General features: G+C 43.2%; 1 long non-coding RNA gene across 1 annotated transcript in view; it reads left to right on the top strand.

Moving 5' to 3' along the window:
• Positions 1 to 18,778, top strand: part of LOC132659588 (uncharacterized) — a 73,130-nt gene extending 54,352 nt beyond the window's left edge. Inside the window, exon 3 of the long non-coding RNA XR_009600162.1 lies at positions 18,667 to 18,778. This is a non-coding gene — a long non-coding RNA (uncharacterized LOC132659588). The remainder of the gene's footprint in view (positions 1 to 18,666) is intronic.
• The last annotated feature ends 2,366 nt before the right edge of the window (positions 18,779 to 21,144 follow it).

The raw sequence follows: 21,144 nt of genomic DNA, 5'->3' as shown, positions 1-21,144 counted from the left end.
AAGTCTCTAGTAGAGATGGGGGGAAGGATTCCACTAATATTCAAAGGGGCATGGAATATGGGAGGAGAGTTAATATTCATGTGAAAAACGTAACGATTGTTTCGAGCCCATTGGATGAAAACTGGGGAGACAAATTTGGAATCAAAATAAGAAAGAACTTTCCGGTGGCTGGAGGTTTGTGAAGGTGGGACCAGTTGCATTTCCAGCACTACTCAGAGCCAGCTGGGCAGGCTGTCAGTAGAGGTGGAGTCAGGTTGGGAAAGGTTGGTTGTGATTCTCAAAGTGATTGTTAAAGTTCATCTTATCCTTGAGATTCTGTGATCCAAAGGACTCCTTCTGCTCAACAATACCTGGAAAGTGGCCACTGGGGTAACCCTCTACACTGGCTCAACCTTAAATTGTGAACTGGATTTCTTCTCTTGACTGGGGATGGGAACAGGGGACCTTATTTCTTAGAAGGGCTAGTTTCAATACCTAGCTCAAGACATACCACAAAGACAAGGAATCCCAGTGACTTCCTCTGGCTGATCAGGGGAGAGATTTCCAACTGCACTCTTCAGATCAGCTGCTCCAAAAAAGAAAGCCAGGCCATGAATATGCACGATGCACTGTAATTATTGCAGAGGCTTCTCAAGAACTCTCTCCTTCCTGGAGAAGCCCTCTCTAGAGACTTGATAAGTGTCTGAGAGAAAACAGGCTGCTAATTAACAGAGAAGTCAGATTACATATATGCCTGACAATATCCATTTTTAAGAGAGTTGGATATTAGTTGTTTAAATCTGATAACAGAACCTACATTCAAAAAAGTTTGTTTTTAGAAGAAAAATCAGAGAAGCGTCAGTTGTACAGACTATTCATAAGACATTGTGTAGGCATGCTAAGTCGCTTCAGTCGTGTCTGATATTACTTACTGGTAATTCTGAAAACTGAGCTTCATGGATAAAGCATTAGTGTTAGTCCCTGTCTGGCCTCATGCTGGTTGTGGGGCCTTGTGAAAATGTGTCTTCCTGGGTCTAACTGTCTTCATCTGTAAAATGGGGACTTAAAACTTACCTGTATGTGTTAGAGTTCTCTGCTAAAAATAATGGACACAGACTTTGGCCGATGGATGCAGAAACCGTATATGAGAGGATGGAGGCAGCTCCTGGAATCATTAGGGAAAATGGCAGAAACTGGGAAGGGCCATGAAGCAGAGATCCCAGCCAAGATCACAACCAGGAGCACTCTGGTGAGGAAGCCCCTGTTTTAACTGCCTTCTCTTGAGGATAGCACTTATTGCTACCCCTGAGTAACTGTTAACTGCCTCTGTGTCTGTGAGTCAATACTTACAGATCCAGAGGCCCAGGAAGGTACATCTGATTGCTTCCTCTGAACTCTGTTAGATCCAAGCTGGTGAAGGCAGGGAGAAAGAATGTCTGCTTTTTCAGTCTCTATAGTGTCTCCCAAAAGTCCCAGAGAAGAGAACTCCCCTCAACAGGAAAGTTTTTGAACACTGGGTGGTCAAATAAAAAAAAAAAAGGGCAGTGGCCACTCTTCCTAATTTGAGAAGTTGACAATTATATGTTAAACTATCTCATACACGCTCAAGTACACTGTAGATGCTGGCCAGTTAGAATCACCATCCTTCCATGTGTGGCTTTGCCTCCCAGGTACAACTTGATATTTCTTGCTCCCCCATTTCTTTGCTCTAATTCACCTTTCCCAGGAAGCCCTCCCAAATTGGCTGTCTCTGCATCTAGCTCTCCCTGCTCTTCTTCAGCGCTCCAGTCTTTCCCCTGTTAGATGTTGCATTTGAACTTTTGGAGGAATCAGCGAAATGGTTTTCATGCTGGGTTCCACGGAGTGTTATGGTTTAGTGTGTGTGTGTGTGTGTGTGTGTGTGTGTGTGTGTGTGTGTGTGTGTGTGTGCATGTGTGTGTGTGTGTGGGCACGTGCACGCACATGTGTGCATGTGCGTGGTATGACTGTGTTAGTTGCTAAGTCATGCCTGACTCTTTATGACCCCATAGACTGCAGCCAGCCAGGCTCCTCTGTCCATGGAATTCTCCAGGCAAGAATACTGGAATGGGTTGCCATTCCCTTCTCCAGGGGATCTTCCTGACCCAGGGATTGAACCTGGGTCTCCTGAATTGAGGGCAGATTCTTTACCGTCTGAGCCACCAAGGAAGCCCTATGGTTTAGCCCAGGCAGGAGCTGTTGCGAGTGGGTGGAGAGGGAGACTGAAGGACAGGCTGCCAACCTCTTTGTAGTGGTTGGGTTTCCCAGAAAGCTAACCTAGAGTTTAAAGCGGAGGGTGTTAATTAAGGAGCAGCCTTGGAATTGGTCCCAAGGTCTCTACTTTCCTTTTTCATAGGAGTGGGCAAGTAGGAGTGGGCAGAGGGAGCTGTCGAGCTGTGATGTGGCCCAACAACAGTGCCAATCAACTGAGCAGGAGTCTGGAGCTAGAATGGTCCATCATAGTCATCCTGAGTTGGGCCAAGATGGCTGGGCCATCACTGAATGTGGGCCACTCAGGGAAAGGAGTGTGATCTTGGCTGAGGGGGCTCTCTGCAACTGAAGGCTGTCTGTTGCCCTCAGCTCTAGTACCCAACAAGTTCTTCTTTAAAGAGGTTTTTGGAAGCACACAGCAGAGTCTACCACAGGCCACCTCTGTGCTTCCTCATCCAGCTTCACCAAGAGAGAAGCCCTTTGCTCCGACCTGTTTTACAGTTTTGGTTTCTACACAAGAGCACCTTTGAAAGATAGATTCTATTGCTAAAAAAGTTTAGACTTCACTGTTTTTGTCTAGGCCTCTTATTTTTTAGGGGAAGAAATGGAGGCCTGCTTCCCTGATTCCTAATATAGTATCCTTTCTATTATACCAGACTGACATCTTATTATCTTTATTTCCTTTCTTTATATTTAACACCTGTAAGGACAGACGGACTGACTGACTGTGGCTGTTGGCTTCCTAGTAGTATTTGTGCTCCCTTCCTATAGAACTTTGGTTAGTGCTTAGTGGCATGTACTCAGTTAAAGGATCTCATCTCCTAGCCTAGTTTGCAGCTAGTGATATCCATGTGGCAAAGTTCTGGCTCATGAGAAGTAGGCTGAAGTCTCCTGGGAAAGCTCCCTAATATAAGCACCACCATTTCTTTCTTTCCCTTTGACTGCTTCCTGCTACCTGGAATGCAGACCTGATGGATAGAGATCCAACAGCTATTCTGAGAGAAAGAGGACAAGGTTCATATCTGAAGTATGGCACAGCGGAAAGCTAGAAGCGCCTGAGTCTGCATAGGTTTTGTGGAGCTTTCATCTGTTTCCCATGGACTTATGCTATGTGAAGGAAATAAAAATTCCTGACTATTTAAGGTCTTTCTATTTGGAATTTGGGTTGTCCAATCCAGTCTCAGATGGATAACTCTGAGTTAAACAGGAAAAGCAGTAGCTTGGAAATGATGTGTTCAGACTCACATCTTCAATTGCCCTGGTCTCAGAGACATCAAATTTAGACCTGAGGAATCTATGGCTTCCTGCATGAAGGCTTAGTGAAGGGAAAGGACATTAAGCTAGAAACTTAGAAAACTGGATTCCAAGAAGACTGAGTTCTGAGTCCGTTCATGCCATTCATTAGTTTTTTCATTTAGAGAACTTGGATAGCTTTGCAGGGGCTGTTTCCCCTAATTGTAAAGACAGAGTAGAAGTAGATCTTAAGGTTTCCTTCCCTTCTTTTAAGTCACTGTTTCTCTCAACTCATGACCAAGTCTACACTGGAAGAGTCATATTTTGGGGTAGCAGTTACAGATTGAGAGGCTGTGGGTGGGACAATTGTGAGAAATGGCTTTGTTTTTATTTATTTATTTATTTATTTTTTAGTATTTATTTATTGGTGGCTCAGAGGTTAAAGCATCTGCCTGCAATGCAGGAGACCTGGATTTGATCCGTGGGTTGGCAAGATCCCCTGGAGAAGGAAATGCAACCCGCTCCAGTATTCTTGCCTGGAAAATCCCATGGACAGAGGAGCCTGGTGGGCTACAATCCATGGGGTCGTAAATAGTTGAACATGACTGAGTGACTTCACGTATTGGTTGCACTGGGTCTTTGTGACTGTGCAGGGGCTTTCTCTAGTTTTGGAGACTAGGGGCTACCGTTCAGTTGAGGTGCATGGGCTTCTCAGTGTGGTGGTTGCTCTTGTTGCAGAGCACACATTCCAGGCATGTGGGCTTCAGTAGCTGTGGCTCACGGGCTCTACAGCACAGGCTCAGCAGTTGTGGCACAGGGGCCTAGTTGTCCTATGGCATGTGGGATCTTCACGGATCAGGGATCGAACCAGCGTCCCCTGAATTGCAAGGTGGATTCTTAACTGCTGAATCACCAGGGGAGCCCTAGCTTTGCTTCTAAAGGCTGTTTCTTGCTGTGTATAATCCAGTTTACTAATGATTTTTTTCATACAAAAGTCTTTGTATTTTTTCGTGGGTTGATTATTGGCTTAATTAGTGTAATTAAACACAATTACAAAATTAGTGCAGATCTTTTTAATCAGGTACCAGTAATGTATAATTAAGTAACTATATCTTGTAATTAGAGACTTGAAAATGCAATGCCTCTTTAGAGTCCTTGTTCTATTTTGTCAAAAAGTTTTGCTACACACAGAATATTTAAGACATTCATAGTTGAATGGGTGTTTTGTATTCCTGGGGCTTCCCTGTGGCTCAGACAGTAAAGAATCTGTCTGTAGTGCAGGAGACTTGAGTTTGATCCCTGGGTTAGCAAGATCCCCTGAAGAAGGGAGTGGCTACCCACTCCAGTATTCTTGCCTAGAGAATTCCATGGACAGAGGAGCCTGAAGGGTACAGTCCATGGGGTTGAAAAGAGTCAGACAGGGCTGAGTGACTAACACTTTCACTTTCTGTTCACTTTGTATTCCTATTATTAACAATTTATAGAAATACAAAGTGAAAAGAAAGTGAAAGTGTTAGTAAACTTATAGGACTACAAAGTGAAAAGAAAGTGAAAGTGTTAGTCACTCAGCCCTGTCTGACTCTTCAACCCCATGGACTGTAGCCTTCAGGCTCCTCTGTCCATGGAATTCTCCAGGCAAGAATACTGGAGTGGGTAGCCTTCCCCTACGTATTTTATGGGAGAAGGCAATGGCACCCCACTCCAGTACTCTTGCCTGGAAAATCCCATGGACGGAGGAGCCTGGTAGGCTGCAGTTCATGGGGTCGCTAAGAGTCGGACACGGCGGAGAGACTTCACTTTCACTTTTCACTTTCATGCATTGGAGAAGGAAATGGCAACCTACTCCAGTGTTCTTGCCTGGAGAATCCCAGGGACGGTGGAGCCTGGTGGGCTGCCGTCGATGGGGTCGCACAGAGTTGGACACAACTGAAGCGATTTAGCAGCAGCAGCAGCAACGTATTTTATTTTTAAATCGAACTTCTTTTGGGGGTTCACAGAGTTAAAATAAATTTCCTTCATACTTTAAAACAAGTAGTTGTGACTCAAAAATTAAGTAGGGAGATTGAGAAATGGAAGGAGAGAGGTGCTGGTTTCAGCTTAAAGCATGTGAAATAGAAGCTGGTAGGCTCGAAAAGGGTGATTTGAATTCTAGAAAAGGAAATTCAGAAATAACACTGCATGAATAACACTGAATCATATCAATAGTTGTTGGAAGTAGAGGTTGACTAATTTTCCAGATATTTTATATATATTTTATTTATGTCCAAATTTTGAGATGCATAATATTTTTATCATTTGAAAAATTAATTACAGAGGTCCAAAGATGATAGGAATGCCCAGAATTTGTAGATTCCTAGTTTTTTTCAAATGAGTTTGGAAGAATGGTTGTTCAGAGAGCACCCGGAAAGCCCCAAAGGAAATCTGCTCCTTTTCCATTCTGTTGGGTTGGCCAAAAAACTTGTTTGAGTTTTTCCTAACATCTTACGGAAAAACCCAAATTAACTTTTTTACCAACACAATAAAAACCAGTGTGTCTTATTGCTATGTGAATGGGTTAGGAGCTGGGTATAGTAGCCATAAATAGTGAGTTAACATTTGAGGTGTATTGAAGCAAAATGATATGGCCTCTAATGCTCTCCTTTCTTAGTACTTGAGGGTTGTAACTTCCTAGAACTAAAACCCCCAAAAGGTAGATGAAATGCCCTAGGCTGGGTGCTAGTATATACTGAATTTTGGTGCCCATTCTGCCTTTGACTAGTCTTGTGATTTTTCTGTCTCCTCATCTAGAATATATACCTAAAAAGTGGCTCTTTTAGTTTATCTAAAGATAAACTTCCCAGCCTTCCCAGGGGGAGCTAGTGGTAAAGAATCTGCCTGCCAATGCAGGAGATGCAAGAGACGTGGGTTTGATCCCTGGGTCAGGAAGCTCTCCTGGAGAAGGAAATGGAACCCACTCAGTATTCTTTACCAGATAAAACTGCAGCCTGGGTCCACACCAGTGATCCAGGCTTCTTACCCATTTAAAGTTTGAGAATAGGTTGAGATCGTTTCATCCCTAAGGCCTTTAATCATGGACTCAAATAAACCTTGTGCTCACCAGGACCCAGAGACCCCATAGAGACTGAGCCAGAATTGTGTTTGAGTGTCTCCTGCAGAGGTACAGGTCAGCAGTGGACTGCTGCAGGGGCAGGGCTCTGGATGCAGTGGACCTGGGTATGGCATAAGCCCTCTTGGAGGAGGTTGCCATTAACCCACCATAGAGCCACCAGAACTTACACAGGACTGGGGAAACAGACCCTTGGAGGGCACAAACAAAAGCTTGTGTACACCAGGACCCAGGAGAAAGGAGCAGTGACCCCACAAGACTTGTTCATGAGTGTCCAGGAGTCTCTGCTGAGGCGTGGGTCGATGGTGGCCTGCTGCAGGGTTGGGGCCACTGAGTGCAGCAGTGCATGAATGGGACCTTTTGAACGAGGTCACCATTATCTTCATTACCTCCACCATAGTTTGGTCTCAGGTCAAACAACAGGGAGGGAACACAGCCCATCAACAGAAAATTGGATTAAAGATTTACTGAGCATTGCCCCCGCCCCCATCAGAACAAGACCCAGTTTCCCCCTCAGTCTCTCCCATCAGGAAGCTTCCATAATCCTCTTATCCTTCTCCATCAGAAGGCAGACAGACCGAAAACCACAGTCACAGAAACCAATCTGATCACATGGACCACAGCCCTGTCTAACTCAATGAAGCTGTAAGCCATGCCATGTGTTGGGCCACCCAAGACGGACGGGGTCATGGTGGAGAGTTCCGACAAACGTGGTCCACGGGAGAAGGGAATGGCAAACCACTTCAGTATTCTTGTCTTGAGAACCCCATGAACAGTATGAAAAGGCAAAATGATAGAACACTGAAAGAGGAACTCCCCAGCATATAGGTGCCCAATATGCTACTGGAGATCAGTGGAGAAATAACTCCAGAAATAATGAAGAGACAGAGCCAAAGCAAAAACAACACCCAGTTGTGGATGTGACTGGTGATGAAAGTAAAGTCCAATGTTGTAAAGAGCAACTGCATAGGAACCTGGAATGTTAGGTCCATGAATCAAGGCAAATTGGAAGTGGTCAAATAGGTGATGGCAAGAATGAACATTGACATTTAAGGAACCAGCAAGCTAAAATAGACTGGAATGGGTGAATTTAACTCAGATGATCATTATATCTGCTACTGTGGGCAAGAATCCCTTAGAAGAAATGGAGTAGCCATCATAGTCAACAAAAGAGTCTGAAATGCAGTTCTTGGATGCAGTCTAAAACATGACAGAATGATCTCTCACCGTAATCCAAGTCTATGCCCTGGCCAGTAATGCTGAAGAAGCTGAAGTTGAACAGTTTTATGGAGACCTACAAGACCTTCTAGAACTAACACCCAAAAAAGATGTCCTTTTCATTATAGGGAACTGGAATGCAAAAGTAGGAAGTCAAGAGATACCTGGGCTAACAAGCAAATTTGGCCTTGGGGTACAAAATGAACCAGGCTAACAGGTCAAAGGCTAACAGAGTTTTGCCAGGAGAACACACTGGCCATAGCAAACGCTTTCTTCCAACAACACAAGAGAAGACTCTACACATGGACATCACCAGATGGTCGATACCGAAATCAGATTTATTATTTCTTTGCAGCCAAAGATGGAGAAATTCTATACAGCCAGCAAAAACAAAACTGGAGCTTAGACCATGAACTCCTTATTGCCAAATATAGACTTAAATTTAAGAAAGTAGGGAAAACCATTAGATCATTCAGGTATGACCTAAATCAAATCCTTACAATTATACAGTGGAAGTGAGAAATAGATTCAAGGGATTTGATCTGGTTGACAGAGTGCTTGAAGAACTATGGGCGGAGGTTTGTGACATTGTACAGGAGGCTGTGATCAAGACCATCCCTAAGAAAAAGAAATGCAAAAAGACAAAATGGTTGTCTGAGGAGGCCTTACAAATAGCTGAGAAAAGAAGAGAAGCTGAAGGCAAAGGAGAAAAAGAAAGAAATACCCATTTAAATGCAGAGTTCCAAAGAAGAGCAAGGAGAGATAAAGTCTTCCTCAAAATGAGAATTGAAAGGGACACGTGTATCCCAGTGTTGATTGCAGCACTGTTTACAATAATAGTCAGGACATGGAAGCAAACTAGATGTCCATCAGAAGATGAATGGATAAGAAAGCTGTGGTACATATACACAATGGAATATTACTCAACTGTTAAAAAGAACACATTTGAATCAGTTCTAATGAGGTGGATGAAACTGGAGCCTATTATATAGGGTGAAGTAAGTCAGAAAGAAAAACACCAATACAATATATTAACACATATATGTGGAATTTAGAAAGATGGTAACAACGACCCTCTATGCAAGACATCAAAAGAGACAAAGATGTAAAGAACAGATTTTTGGACTCTGTGGGAGAAGGCAAGGGTGGGATGATCTGAGAGAATAGCATTGAAACATGTATATTTTCATGTGTGAAAGAGACCGCCAGTCCAGGTTTGATGCATGAGACAGGGTGCTCAGGGTTGGTGCACTGGGATGACTCTGAGGGGTGGGATGGGGAGGGATGTGGGAGGGGGTTTCAGGATGGGGGACACATGTACACTCATGGCTGATTCATGTCAATGTATGGCAAAAACCACTACAATATTGTAAAGTAATTAGCTTCCAATTAAAATAAATTATTTGAAAAAAAAAAAAAGAAAGCCTTTCTCAGTGATCAATGCAAAGAAATAGAGGAAAAGAATAGAATGGAAAAGACTAGAGATCTCTTCAGGAAAATTAGAGATACCAAGGGAACATTTCATGCAAAGATGGGCACAATAAATGACAGAAATGGTATGGACCTAGCAGAAGCAGAGGAGATAAAGAAGAAGTGACTAGAATACACAGAAGAACTGTACAAAGAAAATCTTCATGACCCAGATAACCACGATGTGATCACTCACCTAAAGCCAGACTCTTGGAATGTGAAGTCAAATGGGCCTTACGAAGCATCACTATGAACAAAGCTAGTGGAGGGTATAGAATTTCAGTTGAGCTATTTTAAATCCTAAAAGATGATGCTGTAAAAGTGCTGCACTCAATATGCCAACAAATTTGGAAAACTCAGCAGTGGCCACAGGACTGGAAAAGGTCAGTTTTCATTCCAATCCCAAAGAAAGGCAATGCCAAAGAATGCTCAAACTACTGCACAATTGCACTCATCTCACACACTAGCAAAGTAATGCTCAAAATTCTCCAAGCCAGGCTTCAATAGTACATGAACCATGAACTTCCAGATGTTCAAGCTGGATTTAGAAAAGGCAGAGGAAGCAGAGATCAAATTGCCAACATCTGCTGGATCATTGAGAAAGCAAGAGAGGTCCAGATAAACATCTACTTCTGCTTTACTGACTGCACAAAAGCCTTTGACAGTGTGAATCACAACAAACTGTGGAAAATTCTTAAAGAGATGGGAATACCAGACCACCTGACCTGCCTCCTGAGAAATCTGTATGCAGGTCAAGAAGCAACAGTTAGAACTGGACATGGAACAACAGGCTAGTTCCAAATTGGGAAAGGAGTACGTCAAGGCTGTATATTGTCACCCTGCTTATTTAACTTAAATGCAGAGTATGTCATGAGAAATGCTGGGCTTGAGGAAGCACAAGCTGGAATCAAGATTGCCAGGAGAATATCAATAACCTCAGATATGCAGATGAAGGTGAAAGTGAAAGTGAAGTCGCTCAGTTGTGTCCGACTCTTTGCGACCCCGTGGATTGTAGCTCACAAGGCTCCTCTGTCCATGGGATTCTCCAGGCAAGAATACTGGAGTGGGTTGCCATTTCCTTCCCCAGGGGATCTTCCTGACCCAGGGATAGAACCCAAGTCTCCTGCATTGCAGGCAGACGCTTTAACGTCTGATATGCAGATGACACCACCCTTATGGCAGAAAGCAAAGAACTAAAGACCTTCTTGATGAAAGTGAAAGAGAATGAAAAAGCTGGCTTAAAACTCAACATTCAAAAAACCAAGATCATGGCATCTAGTCCCATCACTTCATGGGAAATACATGGGGAAACAATGGGAACAGTGAAAGGCTTTATTTGGGGGGGGGGGCTCGAAAATCACTGCAGATGGTGATTGCAGCCATGAAATTAAAAGACCCTTGCTACTTGGAAGAAAAGCTATGACCAACCTCAACAGCATATTGAAAAGCGGAGACATCACTTTGCCAACAAAGTTCCATCTAGTCAAAGCTATGGGTTTTCCAGTGGTCATGTATGAATGTGAGAGTTGGACTATAAAGAAAGCTGAGTGCCGAAGAATTGATGCTTTTGAACTGTGGTGTTGGAGAAGACTCTTGAGAGTCCCTTGGACTGCAAGGAGATCCATCCAGTCCATTCTAAAGGAAATCAGTCCTGAATATTCATTGGAAGGGCTGATGCTGAAGCTGAAACTCCAATACTTTGGCCACCTTATGTGAAGAACTGATTCACTGAAAAGACCCTGATGCTGTGAAAGATTGAAGGCAGATGGGGATGACAGGATGAGATGGTTGGATGGTATCACCAACTCTATGGACATGAATTTTAGTAAGCTCTGGGAGTTGGTGATGGACAGGGCAGTCTGGCATGCTGCAGCCCATGGGGTTGCAAAGAGGCAGACATGACTGAGTGACTGAATGGAACTGAACCAGTATTCTTGCCTAGAAAGTCGCATGGACAGAGGACCCTGGCTGACTGCAGTCCATGTGGCCGCAAAGAGTCGGACATGACTGAGCATACGTACACTTAGTTTATCTAGTTGTCAGGGTCAAATGGACAATGGGTATAGAAAAGAGCAAAGACAGGTATAGCACATATCTTTGCATTAGGTTTTATTTCCTATTATCATTTAGGGATATGGGAGATTTCAGGGATGTCCTTCCATTTTATTCATGTAGGTCACTACTCACTCCTCTTATTTATATAGGTGCAGCTTTTTAAAGCTGGCAGGGTTCTTTAACACCCTCAACTGAGGCCTCAAACTGAGGCCCTGAGAAATCGAGTGATTTGCATGAAGTTCAAATTTGGCTAGTAATAGAGCCATTTTTAGAATGCAATTCTTTTTCAAGTGTTCTTTCCAATCACTCTTATTACTTATGGCTAGTGTTGTCCTTGGGGACTGGTGGGAGTTGGGGTATTATCTGTCCTCATAGATATATCTCTAGAAGTAGAACAGACCCTTCTCATGTTGACATTTTCCCTAGAAGAGATATGGATGTTGATGTTTCTCAGTACCTTTTTCCTGAAAGATAGGAGGAGGCAAGAATTGAATTTGGAAAACAGTTTCTCAGGTGGATTATGAAAGTTTGGGATGAAGAGGAGAAGCAGAGGGTGAATTGGCTCTGCCTTGTCCTGTGTGTAGGGGTTGTAGTCTGGGGACTTGGGAATAGAGGAGTGAGGTCACTAGGGCAGTGGAAGAGATACTGGATGTCAGGGAGCTTTTTGTTCAGGAGGTTGTTCTGTGGCTTTAGGTAGAACAGGTTAGTGGTAGATCCAGAACTATGGTGTATAAGTTCTCTGGCTATCATGTTCTTGTAACATAAGTTGATATATGATTTATTATGCAGTGGTTACCATTTGCTAACTCTTAACTGGGATGGTTGAGCTTGTCAATCTGCTTCAGGACTTTCTCTTACTATTTGTGGAAAGAGTGCTTTTCCCTTAGGATTTGATAAAAAGATTGATTCATTTTGGATGACTGAACCCACTCTGTGGAATGGATATATGATTTACAGAGGATTTAACTTAAATATAGCTTGTAGGCAGAACTACAACCATGATATAGTGTGATTTTTATTGCCTTATCTCTGCTTACTAAGAAATGGAAAAAATTTGAGACATTTCTAATTTCTATGCAGTTTCCCTTTTTTCAACACTAATTTTTAATTTCTTGTCTATGCTTCCCTGCAGTTTGTACTCTATACTAAAGTGCCTTAGAAGTTTTTTTCTTAATTGAATGATTGACTTTAATATCAATTAAGGAGGCTATTCAGTGTCTTTATATACAGTTATTCAAGTTCAGACTGGATTTCTAAATGGACCACTTCTCTGAAGCTCTAGCTACCTTATTTCCCATTCCTAATATCATGTGAAAACTTATAATTCACACTTTAAACAATGCCTGTTGCGTCCCTTGTTGGGTTTTGTGTCCCTTCACAGGGCTGAACTACTCAGATTTGTGCTGTGGCAACAGTTTATGCATGCTACATGCTAAGTCGCTTCAGTCGTATCTGACTCTTTGCAACCCAATGGGCTGTAGCCTCTCAGGAATCTCTGTCCATGGGATTCTCCAGGCAAGAATGCTGGAATGGATTGCCATGTTTACTGACCCTAAATTTTGTTGAGTAGGTGAGAACAGTGGCCAGAAAGTTTAATCACTATCTGTAGAAGTACGTCAAGCTATATGAAATTATTTTATCATCTGGTTTTGATGAATAAGACATCATATATTTTGTCTATCCTGGATTAACAGCATTTAATTATTTTAATTATTTATTTAATAATTAAGTTAAATTATTAATCCATTTATTTATTTTAATGCCACTGTGTGAAGTCAAAAACTGTGAAGGGCTAGGGATTTTATTCTACCTGCAAGTTAACAAGTTATCCTGCCATTGCCTGTTGCGTGTATTTGTGTGTATGGTGTGTGTGTAGTAACAGAAAACAGAAGACCTCTAGGTCAGACACAAAGACAGTTTCTTATGTACAGAAAAACCTGCACCTTCTTAGCTCTAGTTCTCTAAGCCCCAGTCTGCACATGGTGATATGGTGAGGGACCGATATTGGGTGGGGCAAAAAATTCGTTTGGGTTTTTCCATCACATCTTATGGGAAAACTCAAATGAGCTTTTCAGCCAGCCCAATGTAACTGTGCATGTGATAGGATGCATTATAGGAGAGGAACTCCACAATAAGGAAGCTCTGATCCTATATCTGGCCTCTGGCAACTTGCCCATCCTGCACTTCTAAGAAAGACCTTTCTTTAGCTTCTTTAGACCTTTATTTGTTGTTGTTGTTGTTCAGTTGCTAAGTTGTGTCTGACTTTTTGTGGCCCCCATGGACTGCAGCATGCCAGGCTTCCATGTCCTTCAGAGATAGTGTCCTTCCACTATCTCCTGGAGTTTGCTCCCACGCCTGTCCATTGAGTCAGTGATGCCATCCAACCATCTCACCCTCTGCTTCCCTTCTCCTGCTCTCAATCTTCACCAGCATCAGGGTCTTTTCCAGTAAGTTGCCTCTTCACATCAGGTGGCCAAAGTTTTGGATCTTCAGCTTTAGCATCAGTCCTTCCAATGAATATTCAGGGTTGATTTCCTTTATTATTGACTGGTTTGGTCTCATTGCTGTCCAAGGGACTCTTAAAGAGTCTTCTCCAGCACCACAATTCAAAAGCATCAATTCATCAGCACTCAACCTTCTTTATGGTCCAACTCTCACATCCATACATAAGTACTGGGAAAACGATGTGAAAGTGAAAGTGTTAGTCACTCAGTTGTGTCCGACTCTTTGCAACCCTATAGACTGTAGCCCACCAGGCTCCTCTATCCATGGGATTCTCCAGGCAAGAATACTGGAGTGGGTTGCCATTCCCTTCTTCAGGGGATCTTCCTGACCCAGGGATCAAACCCATGCCTCCCGAATTGCAGGCAGGTTCATTACTATCTAAGCCACCAGGGAAGCCAGCATTGACTGTCTGGACCTTTGTTGACAAAGTTATGTCTCTGTTTTTTAATATGCTGTTGAGGTTTGTCATAGCTTTTCTTCCAAGGAGCAAGCGTCTTTCATGGCTTCAGCCATCATCTGCAGTGATTTTGGAGCCCAAGAAAATAAAATCTGTTACTATTGGCATTTTTTCACCATCTATTTGCTATGAAGTGATGGGACTGGATGCCATGATCTTTGTTTTTTGAATGTTGAGTTTTAGGCCAGCTTTTTCACTCTCCTCTTTCACCTTCATCAAGAGGTTCTTTAGTTCCTCTTTGCTTCTGCCATTAGAATGGTATCTGCATATATGAGGTTGTTGATATTTCTCCCAGCAATCTTGATTCCAGCTTGGGATTCATCCAGCCCAGCATTTTGCATGATGTATTCTGCATATAAGATAAATAAACAGGGTGACAATACATAACCTTAATGTACTCCTTTTCCAGTTTTGAACCAGTCCATTGTTCCATGTTCAGTTCTAATTGTTGCTTCTTGACCTGCATGCAGGTTTCTCAGAAGACAGGTAGAGTGGTCTAGTATTCCCATCTGTAAGAATTTTCCACAGTTTGTTGTGATCCACACAGTTAAAGGCTTTAGTGTAGTCAATGAAGCAGAAGTAGATTTTTCCTGGAATTTCCTTGCTTTCCCTATGATTCATCAGATGTTGGCAATTTGATCTCTGGTTCCTCTCCCTTTTCTAAATCCAGCTAGTACACCTCCAAGTTCTTAGTTTGCATACTGATGAAGCCTAACTTGAAGAATTTTGAGCATTACTTTGCTAGTGTGTGAAATGAGCACAATTGTACAGTAGTTTGAACATTCTTTGGCATTGCCTTTTTTGGGGATTAGAATCAAAACTGACCTTTTCCCCGTCCTGTGGCTACATTGAGTATTCCCAGTTTGATGACATATTGAGTGCAGCACTCTAACAACATCATCTTTTTAGGATTTTAAATAGCTCAGCTGAAATTCCTTCACCCCCACTAACCTTGTTTGTTGCGATGCTTCCTAAGGCCCACTTGACCTCACACTCCAGGACGTCCAGCTCTAGGTGAGTAATCACACCATCATGGTTATCCAGGTCATTAAGAACTTTTAATACAGTTCTTCTGTGTATTCTTGCCACCTCTTCTTAATCTCCTCTACTTCTGTTAGGTCCTTGCCATAATTGTCCTTTATTGTGCCCATGTTTTCAACCTTTATTTAGCAAAGCAGTCTTCTCCAGGCTGGAAAGAAGACGTCTTTACCATTACTACCCTGGAATATCTCTGGGGAGGGGTTTTTAAGCTTTACTATATTGGACAGGAAATAAATCCTTCCTCTGACCTGGAGAGAGGCACTGTCTCTAGTGTCCAAAGTTGTTTGCTATTCAAGCCTTCTGGAAGAGATAGTTTGAGATGTGCATAAACATCAGACTCACGGAGAATTATCTCTTATCCTATATGTAGACAAAATCTTTCCCATAAACAGAGTAATCAGAAAACAAATGCACATTAACGATTGAGGCTCCTGGTGAACTAGAGAATAAAATGTAAGCTTCTGAGCTCGGCATTCAAGGCCTTTCCTCTGCCTCCTACAGCTCCCCTTCTCCAGTCCTCTTCTTGGACATAACTGTCTTCTCGGTGCTGGCTTTGCCTTTCTACATAGTCTCCTCATGGCCTGCATTCTCACTTTCCCCTGCTTTGGGAGTGCCTCCTCATTTCCTTTCTATCTTTATTAATTCCTTCCCATAACTCAAGAGCTAGTTTATCAAGGTGCATCACCAGTCAGACACTCATTCTTTCCAGTTATAGGATAGACACATCTTCCTATCTGAGCTAATCCTAAAACCTGACATTCATTGTAACAGAAGGAAGAGTGTGACCTGATTTTTTTGCAAGGAGATTATCATCTCCAGAGCTCACCTATTTTAAGGTCAAAATTCAGTTGGGAACAGAGTGGATCACACTGGTCTGTGGCCTGGTTAGCCTGGTACCCATATCCCAGTCTTTCAGAGGCCCCTTAGATTAAAAGCAGTTTGCTGAAAATGCCAAGGTCGGGATTGTCTTCTGATCCCCTAAATTTAGGGTTAAAATGTGCCCCCAGCCTCTTTAGCTATGTCCCACTTCCAGCTCCAATTAGCCTTCTAGAGAAGGGCTTCTCAAAACTTAACACACATGAGAAACACCTGAAGAACCTTATTTAGTAGGTCTTGGGAAGGACCTGGGAATTTGTATTTCTAAAAGGCTCTCGAGTTACACTGATGCTGGCCCATGGATCATGCTTAAAGAGGAGATGTTTTAGATAAATTGTAGTGATCAGAGTATGTGTGCACATTCATGTGAATCTCTGGAGATGCTATTTACCTAGAAAAAGAATATAGAGAAGAGACTGATATTTCTGAGCATATTATATCAGAGGCAGGGTTTTTTTTTTTTTTTCTTTTCTGCCTTACAGCTAAGGAAACTAAAAGGATTTATCTTTCTAGAAGAGATTAATCTTTCTGATAACAAGCAAAAGAGCTAGAATTCACACTCATTCCTTCTCATTCCAAATCCTGAGTTTGTCTACCACACTAAGGTCTGTATATTTCAGATCTGTTGGCTGATAAGTGGAAATAACACCCTGGAAAGCCACAGGCCCTGAATAGCCTTTCAGTGCTCTCTGTCGAGGTGTGCTGTGAAGCAGGCAGGCGGGGTGTGTGGTCAGTTGGGGTCCAGTTGACTATAAACCTTTGAAATATAAGGTACTTTGTATACAAGAGCATATTGGAAAGGGTCACAGAGTTCCTCACTTGCTTTGTAACTTTCTCTGAATTATCTAGACCCTGTGAAAGAAAGAAACAAAGTCGCTCAGTCATGTCCAACTACAGGCTACAGTTCCATGAGGTCACAAAGAGTTGATATAAAAAAACAACAACATATATTTTATGTTCTTTTCCATTATGGCTTGTCATTGATATTGAATACAGTTCCCTGTGCTACACAATAGGATCTTGTTGTTTATCAGTTCTATATGTAAAAGCTTGTATCTGTTAACCCCAACCTCCCACTCCTCCCTCCCCCAAACCCCTCCCTGCTGGTAATCACAGTCTGTTCTCTGTATCTGTGATTCTGTATCTTTTCCATAGATAGCTTCATTTGTGTCATATTTGAGATTCCACATGTAAGTGCTATAATATGGTATGTCTTTTTCTTTCTGACTTACTTTGCATAGTATGATAATCTCTCGTTGTATCCCTGTTATTGCAAATGGCATTATTTTGTTCTATTTTATGACTGAGTAGTATTCTAGTGTATATATATCACATCTTCTTTATCCCTTCATCTGTTATTTCCATGTCTTGGCTATTGTGAATAGTGCTGCTATGAACATAGGGGTGCATGTATCTTTGTGAATTGTGGTTTTGTTCATATATATGCCCACTAATAGGATTGTTGCAGAACCTAATAGATTTTAACATTTTTTTCCTAATGTATATTTATTGCTCTCCTGATTGGGTTATTTTGCTTTTCATCACATGGTATATATAGCTGGGAAGTGAATACCAGGAAGTAACCTCATGGAGCTGGGCAGAGGTGCTGCTGTTCCCCTGACCTCCTCACCCTCCCTTCTCTGCCCCAGCCCTACCTTTTCTGACCACACTTGAGGTCTTTGTGTGGTCTTGGGGGTAAAGTCTGGCCCATAAGCCATGGACAGTGTTGTTCCAACCCTCATTTTCTGGTACTCCCTTCACATAGCAGCAGGTCCTTAAAAGTATAGGATTCCTGGGCCATTAGTCCCAGGAAGGCCCCATAGAATCAAGTGAGCTCAGTGACTCTCAGACTTAGCAACATGTCACAGTCACTTGGGGAACTTTAGAAAAATACTGATTCCCAGCCTCATTCGGCTCTAGTGATTCTAAATCTCTATAGATGGGGACCCCATTCTCTGTCTGCCAATCCAGCTGCCAATGCAGGAGACACAGGAGATGCAGGTTCGATCCCTGGGTCAGGAAAATCCCATAGGGGAGAAAATGGCAACTCACTCCAGTATTCTTGCCGGGAAATCCCATGGACAGAGAAGCCTGGTAGGCTACAGTCCATGGGGTCACAAGAGTTGGACATGACTCTGTCTTTTTAGAAGAGCTCCTGGTGGTACTGATACATCTGGCTCCTTGACCAGTCTTCAGGACCCTTATGTGTAGAAGGGGAAAGCCCTCATGCCAGGTTAGGAGTCAAGTTGATCCCTATCACCACTTAATCCTGGGCCGTCAGGCAGCATCTTTTCCCTTGCCCTCGGCCTTTGTTTTCACATCTATAATATGAGGGGTCATGGTAGGTAATTAATTTGGCTCCTTATTCGTTTAAGTTCCAAAGACTCCAATAGGGTTGCTGTGGCCCTTGAGAAGGCTCAGAGTGGCCTCAGAATCACAGTCACCAAAGGCCCTCTAAAGTGGCTCCTCGTTCAGCCTTGCTTGTTTCCCTCTTCAGGCAGAAGCCAGTTTTTCCCCTCCAGAGCGCCACAGGTGTTGTTCATACTACCTTCAGAGCTCACCTCCCTCCCCACCAGTCATGTGAAGATACTAGATATTGCATTTGGGGGGTGAGTAATATTTTAACTGGTTTAATTCAATTTTGCCTAAACTCACTCAGCATCATGATGAGCTACATTTCCCGTGGATGAGTGGTGTTCCATCTGGCTGTGGCAACATGATGTCAACACACTGAACTCAATAGGGATTCCAGGTGGGATGGTAGGTGTTCGGGGGTGGGAAGATGGGAATGCACTGGGAAGTTGGGAAGGTTTCATAGAAGAGCTGGTGCAGTTTTAACTGAGATTCCCAGCACAGGCAGAAGTCCCACACGGGCAGAGATTGAAGAAGGAGGAGGAGGCTAATATAGGAAGACCAGTCATCCTGGACACACATCCTGGCCTATTTCTAGAACAGGCAGGAGACTAACTGGAAGAAACACATACTGAAAAGTGCAGGACGAGGCTGGGGTGGTGAACTGACACACGAAGAGTTTAGACACTGTCGTGTGGCAACAGGGAGCCGTGGTAGACCCTTGAATGAGGTAGGGGTCTGATCAAAGCATTGTTCTGGGAAGACAGTTGGGTGAAGGCAGACGTAATGGTGTAGAGAAGAGAGAAAGCTATGGTAGCGTTAGTCAAGGAGTGAATCCGTGGTGGTGGCTGCTGCGCTGTGAGCCTAATTCTGGGGCTGCTTGGGTCTTCAGCCTGAGGAATCCCTTCACCTGGGGTTGCATTCCCCTGGTGCAGTATGACTTCCGTCGGTTCAGCGGGCATTTACCTAAATGCTTCTTTGTTTGCAGCATTCTGTTAGGCTCTATAGAGAATATGATGATAGTCAGGATAGGGACCCTCCTTTCAAGATTGTAGTCTAGTAAATAGCTGTGTTGCTGGCTTCCAGGCCTTGGCCGCACACCAGTGAGGTTCAGGAGCTGTCTATCCTGCATCGGTTCCTGTGTCCATTCTCTGAGCACCTTATGGTGCACTGCTGCTGCTGCTGCTAAGTCTCTTCAGTCGTGTCCGACTCTGTGTGACCCCATCGACGGCAGCCCACCAGGCTCCCCGTCCCTGGGATTCTCCAGGCAAGAACACTGGAGTGGGTTGCCATTTCCTTCTCCAATGCATGAAAGTGAAAAGTGAAAGGGAAGTCGCTCAGTCGTGTCGGACTCCTAGCGACCCCGTGGACTGCAGCCCACCAGGCTCCTCTGCCCACGGGATTTGCCAGGCAAGAGTACTGGAGTGCGGTGCCATTGCCTTCTCTGTATTGTGCACTAGGAACTATCAAAGGCACTAATGAGAATTCAACTCACTCAGTTCTCTCCCTGTTCCCGTGAACCTCGGAGTCTATATGGAGAAAGCTCTGGACTTCGGATGACAAAATTAGCAATCGCCTGCTGAATGGTGAGATCGCCACTCTAAGCTTGGTCTTTGTGTGAGGGGTTTTTATAAAGGAGGAACAAAAAAGCTGGGATTAATCATCTTCATGTGTCAGAATGCCTGTGGTTTACAAGTTTCTGGTCTGGTGGCCCATGATCTAGGGGGTTTGTTAGCTCATCCTACCCTGGAGAAACAATCTGAGTCTGTGTGTAAATATAGCATAATGTTATAGTATATATTATATAGCTTATAACACAGCATAATAAGCATAATGTTATCAACAGTACCAATGTTAGTTCTCTGACTGATTATTATTCAGTTAAGACAGGATTGAGGTCAGAGGTAACAAGGAAGGGAATAAAATTTTGGATAGAGAGGTTAATCATAAACTCAGCAGGGGAACTCGGTTTCAGGGGGACTCATTTTCACCTTCTTGGAGACAATGAGATGTTGTCGAGCAAGGAGAGAGGATGTGCTGAGAACAGCACAGTCCGATAGCAATCTGATGTGAACCACAAATGTCACTTTCAGTTTTTGAGTAGTCACATGAAAAAGGTAAAAAGAAGTAGCTGAAATTCATTTTGATGTGTTTTCTTTAACCTAATACAGCCAAACTATTATCTCAAGTTGTAAAGCAATATAGAAATGATTAATGAGGTATTTTCCATTCTTTGTTTTTTTTCCTGTACAGAATCATTGATGTTTTTAGAGGTGATGCTCACCTGCCTTTGGACCAGCTGCATTTCAAGTGCTCAATGGCCACATGCAGTGGATGTTGCAGGGTTACTGCTGGCAGGTAGTGACGTATGAGCAGAGAAATGGGACCAGGGGCCGGGTGGTAGGAAATCAGGCATCTTATAAACAGCAGACTCCATGGACAGCCATAGGAAAGCAGAAACCTCCAGACTGACAGGAAACCACACATTTTGCATCAGTGTCTGGGTAGCAGACAAAGAAAGGTGGGGAAAGACAGGAATTGCGTCTCCGAATGTAACCTATTGCTCATTATGCTCTCAGTACAAGAAAATCAGCCTTACAGATGAGAAATACTCTTTTTGCAG

Source organism: Ovis aries, chromosome 3, assembly GCF_016772045.2.
Source record: "Ovis aries strain OAR_USU_Benz2616 breed Rambouillet chromosome 3, ARS-UI_Ramb_v3.0, whole genome shotgun sequence".
Classification (NCBI taxonomy): domain Eukaryota; kingdom Metazoa; phylum Chordata; class Mammalia; order Artiodactyla; family Bovidae; genus Ovis; species Ovis aries.
The sequence above is the reverse complement of the archived record's forward strand: the minus strand, read 5'-3'. Positions and strand labels throughout refer to the sequence as shown.